General features: G+C 44.3%; 1 protein-coding gene and 1 non-coding gene across 5 annotated transcripts in view; both read left to right on the top strand.

Annotated features, from left to right (window-relative positions):
* The window catches only part of TBC1D8 (TBC1 domain family member 8), a 112,754-nt gene that overhangs the window by 26,908 nt on the left and 66,688 nt on the right, over positions 1–19,158 (top strand). The gene's annotated exons all lie outside the window — the stretch shown is intronic.
* On the top strand, positions 12,835–12,977 carry MIR9151 (microRNA mir-9151). The gene has a single exon (NR_128224.1). It is a non-coding gene; the product is annotated as a microRNA mir-9151 (primary transcript).

Raw genomic sequence — 19,158 nt, forward strand, 5'->3', positions numbered from 1 at the left:
CACTTCTGGACTTGGTCACAGCAATGGCCACCACCAATGTCTCAGTCTCTGGCGAGGTCTCTCTTCTCACCGAGATGTACCCACAGCCCACCAGGTGAGTCTCTTCACCAAAGGACTGTCAGCCTTCTCTCTGGTGATTTTAGGTTGCTGAGATGGGTGAGTTTGTGTGTGGGCCCTTTAAGACCGAGGTCTTTTTGGCTTTCATCAGATGGCTTTTCTGGGGTTATCCCCACTGCAGTTAATTGCCAGCAAAGCCAGATAGTAAGACCCTCGTCTCGGTTGGGCTGAGTCTGAAGGATGCTTATAGCAGTATTGGTCCCTGCTCCAGACCTCACTCCTCCAGGGAGGGCTGCGTACCTTAGGGTGTCTCCTGCTTGGCTGGCTGAGAAACTCTGCTGCTCCTCAAGGTGGCTTTTTTCCTCTCCAGAAGGAACTTCTGCCTTTGCCGCCTTAGTCAAGACTGTCCCTTGTTGTGGCAGTTCTTTTTATCCAGTTTTCAGTTTTCTATCCAGGGTAGTTTTTCCAAAAATAGTTGTAACCTGGTTGTGTTCGTGGGAGAAGATGAGTTCACAGTCTCCTTAAGCCGCCATCTTGACGAGCTCTGTATTTTGATTTTCACTTAACAGAATAATAGCATTGGGAAATGTGTCACAAACATGTTTTGTGGGGCCGGCCTGGTGGTGCAGCGGTTAAATTTGCGCTTTCTGCTTCAGCGGCCTGGGGTTTGCCGGTTCGGATCCCGGGTGTGGACATGGCACTGCTTGTCAAGCCACACTGTGGTAGGCGTCCCACATATAAAGTAGAGGAAGATGGGCACGGATGTTAGCTCAGGGCCAGTCTTCCTCAGCAAAAAGAGGAGGATTGGCACTAGTTAGCTCAGGGCTAATCTTCCTCAAAAAAAAAACAAAAAAAAACCCCCAAAACCCCCATGTTTTGTGTGTTTGTGCCTTGATTTACTCAACCTCTCAGCTGACTTCTACATCAACGCTGACTTCCTGTGTCCGCTCCTCACATGCCGTCACACTCGGGCTGCCTGGGGGAGGCTGACACAGTGGCCTTGAGTCAGCCTCGCTGTTTTGAAGCGTGTACTTGTTCTTGATCCCTAGCTGAGGCCTGTCTTGAGTGGGTTAGACCCCTGTGTTCTGGATGAGGAACTTGAGCCTGGAGAGCTAGTCTGCGTCACGCCCTGCATCTTGCCTTTTCTTGACACTTAGTACGAGACTGTGCCAAGCCAGTAAAGCAATGACTCGCTCGTGGTCATACAGTTCGTAAGGAAATAACTCTGTTCTTCCACCACATCGTCAGTGCTCTAACAGAATGGTTAGGAGGCCTGTTTAGAGTCTACCTAAGAGCCAGTGCTTAAAAAGTACGCGTGTATTGATGAATTTGGGCCCCTCTTCTTGTTGGATGGTCCTCCGTGTACATACTACCTGTCTCCTAGGCTTGTTTTTTCCATCTTTTAGGATGTTAGCGATGTCGAATGTAGCTTTGTTAAGTGCACAGTACGCATCCCTTTCAGTCATCTCCTTGGTGGTGACAGTCCTGAGCAGTTGCAGAAGTTCAGCCTGGGTCCTCCTGGCCCAGCAGCACAGTAGATCCTCTGGTGGGAGGTGCTGAGTCTGGGCTCTCTCAGACCCTTTTCCCACTAAGGACCCAGGAGTGTAGGCGGTGGCTCCCCAGGACTCTCCCTGGGCTGAGGCATCTCGGTGGTGGCGTGGGATGTGTGTACGCATGTTTCCTGAGGAAGCCTCTGTCCTCTAGTGCAGTGACTGCTCCAGGGCTGTGCCAGGGCCCACGCTGTGGGGCCCACCCAACTCCTGCAGGGACTCCTCATTCAACGAGTGGCCTGCTTATGTGTGGGCCCCACGTTGCTGCTCTGGTCTCCCTACGGAGACGCAAGTTCGTCCATTTAGAAGCATAGGCTCCAGTCTAAGCCTAGTGGGCACGAGAGGCTGGTTTGGGGATGACTTCCCTGGATGTGAGTCCTAGCTCTTCCCCTACTCATTTGCTGTGTGACTTGGCACCAGCTCTGTAACCTCTCTGAGCCTTGGGAATAAAACCGTACCCACCTAAGTAGTGAGGCTTAAACAGAGGTAACGAGCGGGAAGAGTTTATTGTAGTGCCTGGCACATGCTGTATGTGTGATGCCTGTTAGCTGATAATAGTAACAGTGTGTGTGTGTGTGTGTGTGTGTATTGGGGGGTAGTGGGGGCAGACGGAAATGACCTGTGTTTCAAATAGGCATAGCTGATAACAGTGTTATAAGGGTAGACTACAGTATTGCTTTATATTTTTTCAATAAAGCTCTTTGGAATTTTCTTTTTTTTTTTTTTCCCTCCCTGAAATAGCTCCTTGGTGAGTTGATGCTTTAGTATACTCCATCAGAAGAGATGGAGGTTTGCTCTTTCATACTCTCTGTTAGGTTAAGCTAGTCACTGTTGTCATGTAACTTGTGAGTTCTGTATTTCTGGGCTGCTGCATTTCAAAAGGGCTAAGAAGTTAAAAAAATATATATAAAAAAAACTTTCAATGGATTGCCGACATTTAACTAGAATTATAGGAATCAGCTTCTAAGCTTTAAGGCAAAGCTGCCCCATTCAGAAGTTCCTCCAGATGTGAGTGTGTATGTATGTGCACACGCCCTCTGAACGCCTTTTCTCCAAAGACCGTATGCCCTTAGCCCCTGCCCTGGCGGATGGTCGTGGGCAGGCTCTCGTTAGGGTCACACATGAATCGGTTGCCCATCATGTCCTTGGCTTTGTCCAGAGCTTTCCTAGGACTTTGTTTCCTATCCAGAGTTTCTGCTGCCACGTTGAACCTGAGGTCGGCATTCTTGCGTGGACCCTCTGTGCTTTTCATTAAGTTATTTTGCTAAAGAGACTGACAGATGGTTTCTTCCTAAGTGTGGGTTGGTTTCTTTTTTTTTTTTAACTGAGATATAATTGATACATAACATTGTGTAAGTTTAAGGTGTACAGTGTGTTGATGTAATAAATTTGTATACTGCAATATGATTAGCACGGTCTTGTTAGCTAACACCTGTATCACATCACATAATTATTTCTGTTTTGTGATGAGAACAATTAAGATCTAGTCTCTTGTCAACTTTCAAGTTTATAACACAGTATTGTTGACTGTAATCGCTGTGCTGGGCCTTAGGTCTCCAGAACGTATTTATCCATTAGTTGCAAGTTTGTACGCTTAGCATCTCCCCAATACCCCCACCCCTGGGCCCTGGTAACCACCACACTACTCTCTGTTTTTGTGAGTTCAGCTTTTTTTTAGATTCCACGTATAAGCGATATCCTACAGTATTTGTCTTTCTTTCGGTTAGCGTAATGCCCTCAAGGTCCATCCCTGTTGTTGCAGATGGCAGGATGTTCTGTTTTCTTGTGTTTGAATACTGTTCTGTTGTATGCATATCCCACATCTTCTTTATCCATTTATCTGTTGCGGGGCACTTAGGTTGTTCCCGTGTCTTGGCTATCGTGGGTTGGTTTATTCTCACCGGCACTCATGTTCTCTTAGGCAGATTTTAGTGGGCATCTCCATCAGATAATGAAGGCCTTTGCTTAGTTGTGCAAATGATAGAATAGAACCAGTCATTTGAGATCCTGGAGAGCTTTCAGTAGCCCGCATCCCTGGCCACACCACCAACCACTTGTGTCTCTGGATTAGGATTTGGAAAGCTCGCCAGGTGACTCCACCTCTCAGGCAGGATCGAGAACCAGTGGAGTAACCCACGGCTCATCCTGAGATGTGCGGGAGGTGGGCAGAGGCAGATCAGAGACCGGGAAGGCCTGCTCCTGAGGGGGTGTGAGAGAGGGTGTGAGCTGGGCGCAGCGGCTGAGGAGGGTCAGGGTGAGCCTCAGCATGTGTGGGTGAGACAGTGAGGGCGGGTTTTCCTGTCACCCTGTCCTGGGCTGAGGAGCTGGCTTAGAGCTGTCCCCACCCTCCCCCCCCTTGGTGTTCACGGTGGCAGGAGTCAGGGACCCTGCCTGAACAGTGGAGCTGGACCCCTCAAGCAAGGCACTGAGAGCGGCCAGGAGGACAGGTGGCCGGGATTGCACATGAGTCCATAGCTCACGTGGGTTATTTTAATTTAATTTTTTTTTTAAAGATTTTATTTTTCCTTTTTCTCCCAAATCCCCCCAGTACATAGTTGTGTACTTGTAGTTGTGGGTCCTTCTAGTTGTGGCATGTGGGATGCCACCTCAGCATGGCTTGACGAGTGGTGCCATGTCTGTGCCCAGGATTCAAACCGGCGAAACCCTGGGCCGCCGAAGCAGAGTGCACGAACTTAACCACTCGGCCACGGGGCTGGTCCCCCACATTGGTTATTTTTCCTATTCCATGGAGAGGGACAGCTTCCTATACGTCACCTTGTTTTATCTGGTCCTTATCATGACCAATGAGAGGGGTTTTTAATCCTCATTTTACAGATGAGAACACTGAGGCTTGAATGAATTGAGGGGCGTGTGCAAAGAAATGGCCAATGTCCTTTCAGGGACCCGCTGTGGAAGAATTGTCTGGATGGAGGCCAGAAGTGATGGATAAAGAAGAAAGGGGGTGGCAGGTGTGTTCCACTTTTCTGTAACTTTCAAGGTGAAAGTAAAGAGAAATGAAGCAGAAGCTCAAGGGCAAACATTGCAGGGTCCACAGCCTCAGGGAAGAGGGAGCAAGAGAAGATTGTAGAACAGTGGTTCCCAGTCTTGGCTGCACAGAAGAATCACAGGGGAGCTTGTAACAGGGCCAGCATCCAGGTAGTACCTGGACCGATTACACCAGGCATCGGTATTTTGGAAGCTCCCCAGGTGACTCTGCTTGAAGCCAAAGCTTGGGAGGGAACTCCTGTCCTATAGAGAGATTAAAGGAGTCATAATACAACCAATCCAGGAGGAAAGGAATGAGGAGCATGAATGGAGGGGCTCCCGTCTCTTCTGAGGCTGGCAGGATGGGAGCAACAAGGAGGAGGAGACGGGACACTTGGGGTGGACAGGACGTCTGGGCTCCTCAGTCACCAGGGACGTGGGACCAGATGACTGAGGTGAAGTAATCTGTGACTAATTTGTATCCCACCTTCCTTGCTTCCCTGTCCCCTCAGGCCCGTTGTCTGGAGGAGACTTCATGTGGGGCTTTGTGGAGAGCCAAGGGGCCCCGTAGGTTTCTGTAGAGTGGACAGAGTTTGGACCAGCTGCTGGAAAACATGCATCACCAGTGGTTCTCTGCCCTCTGCATGCAAGCACCCCCTGGGGAGACTTAGAAATGCTAAGGCCAGGCCCCAGCATGGTCCAGTAGAGCCTGTCTCTGGGTGGGGCCTGGACGTGTTGCCAGGAGCAGTGAGAGCCCCCCCATGGTGAAGGGGCCCAGTCCTCACTGGTGCACGACTCTGTGACTGATGATGAATGTGATAAGAGGAACATTGGCTGTTAAAGGAATTTAGGCAAATAAGCTTTGTGTTCATGTTGATCATGAAGAAGTTATCAGGAGCAGACTCTCCAGCTTCCATGCAGGAGGCTGGTCCCCCACCCCCTCTCTATACAGAGAAATTGTAAGGAGTTCACTCTTCTAAAGGCTTGAAAAAATGTTTTTTCCTCTAAGCAACTGATGTAGACTTTGAATATATGGGTGCCTCCTCCCTAAATTTGTCTTTTGCTGTACAAGTTAGGACAATAGGTAAAATAAATAATGTTAACAATTAGTAGATAGAGATTGGTTATGAAATCCATTTTGGGTCCAGAAAGAGCATTGGGTGAGATGGTGAGGCCACCATGAGAGGTTGTACAGAGCCATTTCTCTGTGTGTTTGCAGCTCGCTTTCTGGAGTGTGTGCAGGGACCTCAACAAGTCTCCCCGAGTTGGACAGCATATTAGTTTCCTAGGGCGGGCATACCAAAGAACCACAAACTTAGTCACTTAAAACAACAGGGCAACAGTTGTGGGGGTCTAGAAGTTCAAAATCAAGAAGTCCATGCTCCCTGACACCTGTAGGGGAATCCTTTCTTGCCTCTTTCTTGCTTCTGAATGACATATGACTTCTCTAGTTCAGACTGACTGAGGCTTTTCTGGGGCTTCGGTGGAAAGGTAAGTCTTCCGGGCCTTCTCAGGGCACTGGGGACGTCACCCAGCTGTAAGAAACCAATCAAGTCCAAGACAGTACTTTTCTGCTGTTTTTCCGTTTCTCAATGAAATAAATGTCGCCCATTTACCAGAAGGAAACAGGGAAACATAAAGTGAGTTTGCTATTTGTTGATTTGTTGAGGTAGTGGGATTGAGTGGGGAATTTTCTTTTTTTTTTTTTTAAAGATTGGCACCTGGGCTAACAACTTGTTGCCAATCTTCCTTTTTTTTTTTTTAAGATTGGCACCTGGGCTAACAACTTGTTGCCAATCTTCCTTTTTTTTTTAAAAGATTGGCACCTGGGCTAACAACTGTTGCCAATCTTTTTTTTTCTGCTTTATTCCCCCCCCGCCCCCCCCCCCGCGAACACAGTTGTATATCTTAGTTGCAGGTCCTTCTAGTTGTGGGATATGGGACGCCGCCTCAATGTGGCCTGATGAGCGGTGCAGTGTCCGTGCCCAGGATCCGAACCCTGGGCCACCGCAGCAGAGCGTGCAAACTTAACCAGTCAGCCACGGGGCTGGCCCCCGAGTGGGGAATTTTCTTATGTTTATTTTTATTTCCATTCTTGTTGCTCTAGCAACTTAAAATTCTCTTAAATGGTGTAAAGAGAAGCTTTTTGGAGCTTAGCTGACCAAGATTGTGCTGAAAGTTGCCTCTCTTTTGGGATCCTCTTGTGTTGTCAGCCTTACATGGTGAGGACTTAGCTGGCTTCTACTGGTGGCCAGCCTCTCCGGCACAAAAGTGCTCTGAACAGAAGAGCTAGGTCCTGAGATGGCCTGGTTCCATTGTTACCGCTGGGCCCACATCTGCAGAGTAACTGTCAGAGCATTTTGCCAACAAGTGCTCTGCACTGGCTTGTCACGGGGACCTGGAGTCCTGAAGGCTGCAACGACTTTTCCTAAATGGAAGGCTTTAAACAGTCAGATTTTGAGATCAGAATTCCCAGTGGAAAACTCCCTGTAGTAAAGAGACGTCTGTTGAGTCTGAGGAAGTAAATTGCTGTTGCTAAGGCTTCTCCATTCCATCTGATTAAATTTTAATTTTATTTGATTTTTTTCTAATTACTGCTCCAAGTTTGCTTTTCCCTACAGGTTCTCTGCCTATGGATATGCATCTTGGGTTCAGAAAGATTTTCTAAGGATGGGTCAGGTGACCCTTCTCCATAATGTGTGATGGCCTTAGTGACAGGGGCAAGTTGTCATTTTATCCTCGCTCCCTTTCTTCCCTGATTCTGCCTTGGACCCTGTGGGAACCTGTCCATGGCTGAGCCCTGGCACAAGGCTTCTTGTGAAGCCTGAGAGGCATTTGACCGTCAGCTTGTTACAGCCCAGGTCTGCAATAATGGCATCTTATGGGGAAGGCAGACCCTGGGCCATGGGAGTAACTTAATTCACTTTCTTATGTCCGTGGGATGGAACACCTGTTCTTGCGGAGGAAGTGTGTTCTCCTTACCCCCCAGCTTGCCCTGCTCACTCCTACTTTTTCTCCTTTCCTAAATTAATGGTTAAATTCCCGTCTGTATGACCCTACAGAAGGGAAGGCCCAGCATCTCAGAGTACGCATTTAGTCCAGGCTGAGACTTCTGTGCTGTGGGCTCTCTTCCTTCTAACAACAAAACAAAAGGAAAACAATGAGAAAATCTATTTAATCCCTCAGATAAATTTAGTTAGTTTACCTTCTGCCCAGTCTGAGATAAGATTAGCGGAGTTCTGTAACAGAACCATGCAACTGTTGAGATGTTGCAAGTCGCTGAAAGGGAGTGACAGATGGCAGACTTTGAGTAATCGGATTTCAAGATCAGAATCCACAGTGAACAGAACTCTAGTTACTTGTAGCATATGGAAAAGCAGTTTCCTTCAAGTGAGCTTAAAGAACTGTGTTCTTTGATTTTTATTTTTAATTTGGAGTATTCATTAAGCAAATATTGATTAAGGGCACACCAGGAGCCAGGTACACCAGCTGTTGGGAACTGATAAAGGATCCCTGCCCTTACCCTTGTTTCCCTTTAAACATGTACTTAAAGTAAGAATGCATCTGAAGGTGGTGACCATCTAACAATTTAGTTGTAGCAAATTAGGTATAATTCGATGCCTGCAAAGACTCTGTTGTTGTCAGAGACAGAAGTGTCGAAGTGAAAGTCAGAAGTAAGTATGGCTTTATTGCAGAGGTCGGAAAGGATATTGTCAACAGTTGTTAAACACTGGTGCGCTGAGCTGGACCTCTTTTGGTATACCTGTACACTTTCAAGATGAATGGAACCCACTGAGGCCTCACTGGCTGCAGTTTACAAATGCTGACAATGCTTTCCCTTTGGGGAAGGATTAATCAGACTTAAGTGTGCCTGGCACATAGTAGGTGTTCAGGAAAAGTGTGTTTTAAAAATTGCACATGAGCTGCTGTATTGAAATGCATGTTGCTTGGTAAGCCTGATGAAACAGACAGACTCCTTCCTTTTTAAGACTCCTGTTTGCAGTGTTAGGCTCCCCGGGGCGCTCTTTCCATGTGAGGAGCTGGAGTCCACTGGAGCACTGTCTTTTGTTTTGAACTTGAGCTTATGGAAATGTCTGGCTTCACTGACCCTTTTGACTCTCTTATTGATTTCCATTTTGCAAAGGAGGCACTATTGCTTTATCTTGTTTATTTATTTTTCTGTGATCCTCGAATGCCTCCAAGCTCCATTTCCTGCCTTTAATTATGTACAGGGCCATTACACAAAAGTGTGGTTTGCAAGGTGGAGGTAGAATTGTGACTGTAACAGCATAAGCCGCTGTCAGGCAGCAGGCTGCCTTTCTGATTAAGTTTGGCTGGTAGACTGGTTTGTGCACCACGACTGAGTCTTGTTGAACAAGTTTAACAGCTTTTTTGCAACTGTCTCTGAGCGCGAAGGGAGAATTTTTTGTATTTCACGTTCAGGCTTGTTTTTTACTTCTAATCCTCAATATCCCTAATGTGGGAACTGAATAGTCTAAATCTGTGACTAGTTAGAAAAGTGGCAAGGTGTGAGATAAGTTAATTTTCTTCTTTGTGCTTTTATATATTTCCCCAGATCTCTATAACAAACTGTATTCATTTGGTGATTAAGAAGAAAAAGATTGCTTTAGGGGGACAAATTGAGACTAGACCTTATTTTTTTAGGGAAGATTTTTGAAAAAGATATTTTTAACTGGTTCTCTTAATGTGATTTTGGGAGTACAGGTAATGCCTGTTGGGCTTGTTAAAAATGGGACGTCAGAGTGGTCATTATTCCCCCTCAAAGGAGAAGTCCACAGTTTCAGTCCAGGTACCAGGCTGTTAAAGTACTTGACCCAAGGCAGATAGTTTCTCAACAAAATTGAGAGATCAGAAATGTTTTGCCAAAGGATTTTGGTTCCTTTGAAGGAGCAGAAGCTGACAAAGGAGTACAGGGTCTGCTGTTCTATGTGATGGCACAGGGTCAGTAAAAGGTAATTTTGTGACATGTTTTTCTAGGCTTCATGGATTAAGGATGGTTCTAGTCTTCATGGATTAGGGGTTACTGGAATTTAAAGGAGGAAGGTTTGGGATTAAAATGGGTGACAGTGTCTTAAAAAAGAAGGAAATCCTGCTTGTGACAATGTGGATGAACATTGAGGACATTATGCTAAGTGAAATAAGCCAGTCACAGGACAAAAAGTACATGATACCACTTACATGATGAATCTAAAATAGTCAAACTCAGAGAAGCAGAGAATGGAATGGTGGTTGCCAGGGGCTGGGGGAGAGGGGAAAATGAGGAGGTGTTAGTCAACGGGCACAAAGTTTTGGTTATACAAGATGCCTACATCCTAGAGATCTACTGTGCAGTATATAGTGCCTATAGTTAACAATATTGTAATGTATACTTAAACATTTGCTAAAAGGATAGATCTTATGTTAAATGTTCTTTTCACAACAGTATGTATATATATATATGTTAGTAATAATAATATATAAGAGGATATGAGGAAACTTTTGGAGGCAATGGACATGTTATGGCATAGATTGTGGTGATGGTTTCATGGATGTATACTTCAGACTCATCAAGTTGTATACAATAATTCTGTACAGCTTTTTTATGTCAAAAAAAAAAAAAAGAGTGACAGCTATCTGGAAAGAGCCAAATGAATGGGAAGGGTGGATTAGCACAGGGTGGAACCATCAGGATAGTGAGCAGGCAGTGTTGGAGTGGTTGGTCCCATTTCGTAGCCTTTGAGACAGGCTGAGGAGGCATGTCAGTGTCCGGGGAAGAGCTGTGGGCAACTCCAGATTGTGCTGGGCTTCGTAGGGGAGGCGGAGCTGGTATCCATCCCTGTCCACCCCAGATGCCCCTGGCAGCAGGCGCGTCATTTGAAGTCTGTATCAGATCTTAAACCCAAGCCCTTTGTTGAGTCTTGGTTTTCTTTCTCCCACTGTGTTGCTTGCTTTCCATTTTATAGCCTTGAATCATCCCTGCTATACAGGAATATAAATCTAATTGCTCTGTGTGATTATCATGCCAGAAGACGAGGTAAACGGACTGCCAAGTGGATGGAAATGCCAGGGAATTTTCAGAACAGCCTTCATTATATTCACAGCAGCATGTGTCTCTAGGGCAGGGCAGTCACCGTGTTTGGAACTGGTAGCCATGATGGTGTTTCAGTGCAAGATTCTTGCTGTCATGCATTTTGAGCATATGTCACCCTGCTTGGAGGTTCGCTATGACAGGATCCACACACTTTGAGTCAAAGCAGATGGCTTGGTCCCCATCCAAGGGTTACTTATGGAGTGACTAGGAGAACATGTCAGGGTTCAGCAGTGTGGACCCAGAGCACGTTCATGTTCAGATACATTTATGATTCGTCACTTGGGGAATGGAGTTAGGAAAAGTTATTTTTGTATTTACTTTAGGAGCCCAACTGTGGAAATTTCTGACCATTAGAATTTTCAGTTTTTTAAAAAAAAATTGTAAAATACACATAAAATTGACTATCTTAACTGTTTTTGAGTGTATAGTTAGTTCAGTGGGATTAAGTACATTCACATTGTTGTGCAGCCATCGCCGCTGTCCATCTTCAAGACCGTTTTCATCTTTGAAAACTGAAACTGTACCCAATAAAGAATGGTCATAGTTTTTGAGTGGAAACAAAAAAATTCTGTCTCCTTTTATTCTAGTGTGAACAGGACCATCAGTCTGGTAGTCTAACTCCTTTGGTTGATCAAAGCTAGCAGCCACACCCGCCATCCTCTTGGTTTTCTGAGAAGCAAAGGGTCATTGTGTGGCTGTCCTTGTTCCTACATATCTGGGACACCGCGTGCAGGTGAGGGCCTGGTGGCTGCCTGTCGTCTTCTCCTGAACCAGGGCCAGAATCCCTTCTTTGCGATGCCCTTGAAACTCTCCTCCCTGGACGTTTGCTCTATCACGAACCTGTGTTGTGGCTTTGCAGGCTCATCCGTCACGGTGATGGGTGTGTGGCTGCCTGTGTTATCCGTTTGGTTGCGGAGATGAGCTCAGCAGTTGGCCGGCGCCAGAGCTTCCCGCGTGATTTGGGTTCCCTGAGGGTTTGCCCACCAATCTGCTGCATTCTCTGAAAATAACATCGTCATGTCTTGGTTTAGTGGAGATTTGTGGGAATCAAAAGGGATTCACACTAAAAGGTATATTGAATTATATAAAGTGCTTTGTGAAAAAACTCGAAGTTTAGTAATTTGGATTATGAATTTTACTTTGAGTAGGAGGGCCGTCATGTTGAGACTGTAAATACCCCCCACATTTATCTTCTCATTGATAGTCAATAGAAAGGACTTCATGTGATCCTTTTCTGTTGTTACTTTTCACGAATAAAAGTGTTTTCCCTTTCTCTGGTTCTTTCTTTGCTTTTTCCCCTGAGCCTCCAATACAGTGACGACAGCCAAACCAGATAGCCCTAACGTGAAGACAGGGCTCTAGACCGAATGTGCTGTCACGTTGATGGCTTGTTACAACGAGGAGGAGCTCTTTACTGGAGGAATAGAATTGTTGGTCATGGAGCTGCTTGGGTATATTATTTCTAAGCCCAAAGCCATTAGGAAGACCTGCTTTCTTTAGTGCAGGGAGAGAAAAAGACTTTTTAAGTTTTCTGACTTTCATTAAAATGCTTTTCATGGGGGATGGGTGTTACTGTTTTTTTAAAATGCGTTTTATGATGCTTCAGTGCTGTTACTGGGAAGAGCAGAGCACTTTGTCACTGCTCCCTGTGGTAAGTACCAGACCCAACAGAGGCAGTAAAAACCAGGAGGCAGGGGAAGGCTTCTGCGAGTGTCCTTGTTTATTCCATGTCAGTAGCTGTCATTTCATCTTAAACTTGGTACTGTCCATGTGCCTGAAATCCAGCCGGAATGAAAAAAGTACAGCATTATCAATTAGAAGCAAATTACTTGTCGGCCCCTCTTTGGGCCCTAATTATAAACCGTGTCACTCGACATCTATGTGAGCCAGAGTTGTTCTTCTAATGGCCTAAAAATAGGAGTGTTGTGCTCACTGAGATGCCGGGAGGTTTTCCTGCAGCGCCAGACAACCATATGGAGCTGCTGCAGAAGGAGAAGCGAATGCTCCCTGCAAGCGGCCCTGCGCTCCAGGGCGTTTGTTCCTGGAGATTTAGGGACGACTTTGCCGGTTTGGGCTTGTGAGAGAAAAGTCAGTCTCAAGGTAGATAGAGGTGGAGGTTTGTGGGTGATGGAGCATTTCTGAAAATGGCTGTTCCCCTGACTTTCTGCCGTCCTGGAGCGGGGGAAGAGGCTGCCGGCTGTGCAGTGGGAGCTGGGGGTGTTGGATGTCAGCCTCACTGCTCAGAGCCTCAGCCGCTTCGCCCTTCTCTCTACAGGTGGTGGTGAGGTGTAATGAGAAAACAGGCACAGTGTGTACCACTTCAGTATTTATTTTTTAATGAGCCTGGCTAATAAATGTTACCTAGAAGACATCCATATGAGTTATCTTTAGCTTTCTTATGAAAGGACAGAATAAGTAGGGCTGTTACCCTGTTGTTAGGAGCCATGCGTTAATACTTTGCCATGTATTTGCTTTACTTATTTGCATATATTTTGTCTTTGACACATTTAACATTTGCAGACATCTTACCCTATTTTCTAGTAGCTGTAAAGGATTTCTTTGCCATGCTAATCTTTTTCCTTTGCCCATTCAACAGAAATTTAAGAATTATTTTTTCTTCCTGAATTTTTTTTTTCTCATTTTGGTTTTCCTGCTGAGATCTCTCGCTGCCCTGCCTTCCCATCTTGCATCTTCTCTGTGGTCTTGGCCCGTTGTCTTCCTCTGGTTCTTTTGTCTTTGTGCTTTGGTTGGCTCCACCTTGAGTGTTTTGGCTTACTTCTGATTAAGTGCCCCTGCTCCCTCCTTGGGTTCCTGCAGGGGCAGTTTGCATTTGCACAGACGTGGACTCCCCCCATTCCCTGTGTCTGCAGGTGGACACTGACTGGCCTGACTCTCCTTGTCACTTTTTTTTTTAAAGTAAACTTTATTTTTTAGAACAGTTTGATTTATTTGATTTATTGATTGATTGATTGATTTTTATTGAGAAAGATTAGCCCTGAGCTAACATCTGTCACCACTCCTCCTCTTTTGGCTGAGGAAGGCTGGCCCTGAGCTAACATCCATGCCCATCTTCCTCTACTTTATATGTGGGATGCCTACCACAGCATGGCTTGCCAAGCGGTGCCATGTCTGCACCCAGCATCCGAACTGGCGAACTCTGGGCCACCGAAGCGGAACGTGCACACTTAACTGATGTGCCACCGGGCCAGCCCCTCTTCTATGAGTTTTATAGTTTTGCATTTTACGTTTAGGTCTGTGATCCATTTTGAGTCAATTTTTGTGAAAGGTGTAAGGTCTCTGTCTTAGATTCATTTTTTTGCATACGGATGTCAATTGTTCCAGACCCATTTATTGAAAAGACTGTCCTTCTCTGTTGAATTACCTTTCTTCCTTTGTCAAAGATCAGTTGACTGTATTTGTGTGGGTCTATTTCTGGCTCTCTGTTATGTTCCACTGACCCATTATCCTATTGCCAATACTATACTGTCTTGATTACTGTAGCTTTGTAGTAAGTCTCGAAATTGTGTAGTGTGAGTCCTCTGACTCTGTTCTTCTTCAGTATTGTGTTGGCTCTTGTAGGTCATTACCTTTTTATATAAACCTTGAAATCAGTTTGTCAGTATCTACAAAGTAGCTTGCTGGGATTTTTATTGGGATTGCGTTAAATCTGTAGATCAAGGTGGGGTGAACTGGCATCTTAATAGTATTGAATCTTCCAATCCATGAACATGGAATATCTCTTTATTTAGATCTTCTTTGATTTCTTTAATCAGAATTTCGTAGTTTTCTGTATATAGATCCTATGCATATTTGTTAGATTTCTACCTAATAAAAATACCATTTGCTATTATCAGTGATATTTAAAAATTTTTTTCAAGTTCTAATTGTTCTTTGCTGGTATATAGGAAAGCAGTTGTCATATTAATGTTACGTCCTGCAACCTTGCCATACTTACTTATTAGTTTCATAAGTTTTTTCATTGTTGTTGATTCTTTGGGATTTTTCTGCAAAGACAACAAGCATGTCATCTGTGAACAAAGACACTTTTGTTTTTTCCTTCCTTATCTGTATACTGTTTGTTTCCTCTTCTTGCCTCATTGTACTAGCTAGGAGTTCCATATGATTTTGAGTTCTTGGCATTGTTCCTCATCTTAGCTGGAAAGTATCTAGTTTCTCACCATTAGGTATGATGTTATCTGTAGGTTTTTTGTAGATGTTCTTTATCAAGCTAAAGAAGTTCTTTTTTTTTATTTAAAGATTGGCACCTGAGCTAACAACTGTGGCCAATCTTTTTTTTTTCTTTTTTCCTCCTTTTTTCCCTCCCCAAATCCCCCCAGTACATTGTTGTATATTTTAGTTGTGGGTCCTTCTAGTTGTGGCATGTGGGATGCTGCCTCAACATGGCCTAATGAGTGGTGCCATGTCCGTGCCCAGAATCCGAACCCTGGGCCGCTGAAGCAGAGCGCGCGGACTTAACCATTCGGCCACAGGGCCGGCCCCAAGCTAAAGAAGTTCTTGATTCCAGTTTGCTGAAAGTGGGTTTCTTGTGAACAGCATCCAACTTGACTGTTTTTTTTAAATCTACTCTGAAATCTTGGTCTTTTAGTTCGTGTATTTAGATCATTCACATTTAAAGTGATTATTGGTACAGTTGGATTACTGTCTGCCATACTATTTTCTATTCATTTCGTTTGTTTTTCTTTTAACTTCTTTTTTAATACCTTTTGTAGTTTTAATTGAATATTTTGTGATTCTGTCTTCTCTCCTCTTAGGATACTTTACGTCTTTAAAAAAAATTTTGTAGTAGTTGCTCTAGAGTTTGCAATATATGTTTTAAACTAATCTAAGTCCACCTTCAAATAACACTGTACTGCTTCACATGAAGTGAAGTATCTTATAACAGTGTTTTCAAGCCCTCCCTCCCAGCCTTTATGACATTGCTCTCGTTCATTTCACTTCTGTGTGCTGTAATCACCCAATGCATTTTTACTATTATTGCTTTAAGCATTTATCTTTTAGATCAGTTAAGAGTAGGAAAAATAGAAGATTTTATTTATTTTCATTTATTTCTTCTCTACCATACCACTTGCTTTCTTTATGTAGATCTGAGTTCTGACATATATCATTTTTTCTTTCTCTCTGAAGAACTTCTTTTAACATTTATTCCTGGTTAGGTCTACTGGAAATGAATTCTGTCAGGTTTTTTTTTTTTTTTTTTGGTCTAAGAAAGTCTTTATTGCTCCTTTCCTTTTTTATTTTTAAATTAAATTTTTATCAAGATAATGATAGGTTACAATCTTGTGAAATTTCAGTTGTACCTTATTGTCTGTCAGTCGTGTTGTAGGTGCACCCCTTCACCCTTTGTGCCCACCCCCCACCCCATCTTTCCCCTGGTAGCCACTAATCTGTTCTCTTTGTCTACATGTTTAAATTCCTCATATGAGTAGAGTCATATAGAGATTGGCCTTCTGTCTCTGGCTTATTTTACTTAACATAATTCCCTCAAGGTCCGTCCATGCCGGTGTGAATGGGACGATTTTATTCTTTTTACGGCTGAGTAGTATTCCATTGTATGTATATACCATATCTTCTTTATCCAGTCATCAGTTGATGGGCACTTAAGTTGCTTCCACGTCCTGGCTGTTGTGAATAATGCTGCAATGAACATTTCTCCTTTACTTTTAAAGAATAATTTCAGTGGATATAGAATTCCTCAGGTGTTTTTTTCTTTGAACATTTTAAGTATTTCATTCTGCCTTCTTGCTTGTATGGTTTCTAACAAGAAAATCTGCTGTAATTCTTATCTTCTATAGGTAAGCTGTTTTTTCCTCTGATGTCTTTCAAGATTTTCCCTTTGTCCTTTGTTTCTCCATTTTAAATATGATGTGCCTCCATGTATGTTTTTTGGTATTTAACCTGCTTGATGTTCTCTGAGCTTCCTGTGTCTGGTTTGGTGTCTGTGATTAATTCTGGGAAATTCTCAGCCACTATGACTTCAAATAATTGTTCACTCTTTCTTCTCCTTTTGGTATTCCAATGGTGTATATCTTACATCTTTGCAAATTGTTCCGCAGTTCTTAGATGTTCTTTTTTCTTTTGTTCATTCTTTTTTTCTCTTTGTATTCAGTTGGGAGATTTCTATTGACCTATCTTCAAGCTCAGCTTGGCTGTGTCCAGTCTACTGATGAGGCTGCCAAATGCACTCTTCATTTGTGTTAGTGCATTTCTTATTTCTAGCATTTCTTTTTTATTAGGTTTTTTTTCCTTTTCTGTTTTTTTCCCCCAAATCCCCCCAGTAGATAATTGTATATCTTAGTTGTGGGTCCTTCTAGTTGTGGCATGTGGGATGTCACCTCAGCGTGGCCTGATGAGCGGTGCTATGTCTGTGCCCAGGATCCGAACCAGTGAAACCCTGGGCCGCCGAAGCGGAGCGTGCGAACTTAACCACTCGGCTATGGGGCTGGCCCTTTTACTAGTTTTTAGAGTTTCCATCTTTCTACTTATATTACCCATCTGTTCTTACATATTGTTTAACTTTTTCACTGGAAACCTAACCTATTAATCATAGTTATTTTAAACTCCCTGTCTGATAATTCTAAGATTTGTGCCATCTATGAGGCTCATTTTGATTCTAGCTTTGTCTCTTCAGACTATGGTTTTTTCTTGCCTTTCAACATTTTTTGTGATTTCTTTGTTGAAAGCCAGACATGAGGTATCAGGTAATAAGAACTGAAGAAAAGTACGTTAGTGTGAGTTTTGTGTTGTTCTGACTGGGCCATGGGCCATGTTTAATGTTTGCTGTGGCTGCAGGTGCCAGAGGTTTCAGATTCCTCAGGTGTCCTTATTTTGGTGCCCCCTTTGCCTTTCGGCTTCTTTAGGAACTCCTCCTCCTCAGATGGAGTCTGAGTCTGGCAGTTCTTTCAACTGTCCTCCGCTGTCATTCTTCCGGAGCCTGTTGATATGGTGGTAAAGTATGGGGGAGGGGAAGCGTCCTACAGTCTTATCAGTGAATCTCAGTCTTTGATGGGCCTTGTGTCTTTGGGCTGTTCCCTTTATAGTGTTTCTTAGTTCCCCCATCCCCACCCACTTAGGTGAGACAGGAAGGCTAGAGGGGGTTGGAGTCAGAGAAGTGCCCTTCCCCCAGCTGAGATAAGGCTCTGGGAAAGTCTTTTCCTCTGGAGAGCAGGCCTTTGTTATGGGCAATGCTCTGAGCCTATTGCACAAGCCAGGACTCCTCCCTTCCCCTGGGAGAGCCTTGAGGGGATCTTTCTTGGTTCTTCATAGTGAGAACCTAGCATGGTTCCTGGTGGTAAAACCTATGCAAGTTTAGGGGCCGCTTAAGAATGTGGCCATCAGGAGGTTTTTACTTTCATGCTAGTCCAGTTTTTACTTTCATGCTAGTCCACACTCAACCCGCAACATTTTGTCAAAATCACCGTATAAGTGCTCCTACCAGTTATGGCTCCAGTGGCTTCTGCTCTGGGTGAGCACATTGTGGCTGTGACTCTGGATTCTCCCCTTTTCTCCGGATTTCAGGATTATGGTTTAACCTGTGACCTTTGTTCTCTGATGGGTCCAGGAAAAGTCAATGATTTTTCACTTTGTTCAGCTTTTTCACGTTGTTAATTTGAGAGTGATGACTTCTAATGACTTTACATGTTGGAGCTGAAACTAGACGTCACCTTGTCATTTTTAATTGCTGCCCTCCTCACCTTCCCACCAGTTAAAGGGTCTGTGTAGTGGCTTTTCTAAGTTACCCTACACCTTCCGCCTGCCTTCTTTTGTTGCTCAGGTTTTTCTTTTTACCGAACTAGATAAGGATTCTACAACAGATCTCTTAATTTTGGTGGAACTGCCCAGTGTATGTGTGTGGGATGAGTGGGAATTTTTACCCCTTTTCTAATTTCCATCAGCTTCCCTGTCAGCCCCCATCTATGAGAGGCAAGCGTATTCTTTTCTTTTTTTGATGAGGAATAGTGGTCCTGAGCTAACATCTCTTGCCAGTCTGCCTCTTTTTGCTGAGAAAGATCAGCCTTGAGCTAACATCTGTGCCAATCCTCCTCTACTTCTGAATGTGGGATGCCACCACAGCATGGCTTGATGAGCAGTGTATAAGTCTGCATCTGGGATCCGAACCCGCAAACCCCGGGCACTGAAGTGGAGTGCGTGAACTTAACCTCTACGCCACTGGGCTGGCCCCTAACCCAGTGTTTTTAATCAGAGAAGCTTAGGAGCTGCTCCTCAGATTCTGTATTAAAGTAGCAGCCCCCTTTATCTAGCAGTCAGCTTTCAGGCCCCCTCGATTATCTATAACTCAGGAGCAAACCATTAAGGAGGCAAAACTTCTGAGCAGCCTAAGGATAATTGCTATAAAAGTTTGTGCACCCCTTCCTTCTTCTTCCGCTAAAGCCATTAAGTGGGACAGATCAAGGTGATTCTAGGGGTGGGTATATGGACAGTTGGAGCTGGATAGGG

The sequence above is a fragment of the Equus caballus genome, chromosome 15 (assembly GCF_041296265.1).
Source record: "Equus caballus isolate H_3958 breed thoroughbred chromosome 15, TB-T2T, whole genome shotgun sequence".
Classification (NCBI taxonomy): domain Eukaryota; kingdom Metazoa; phylum Chordata; class Mammalia; order Perissodactyla; family Equidae; genus Equus; species Equus caballus.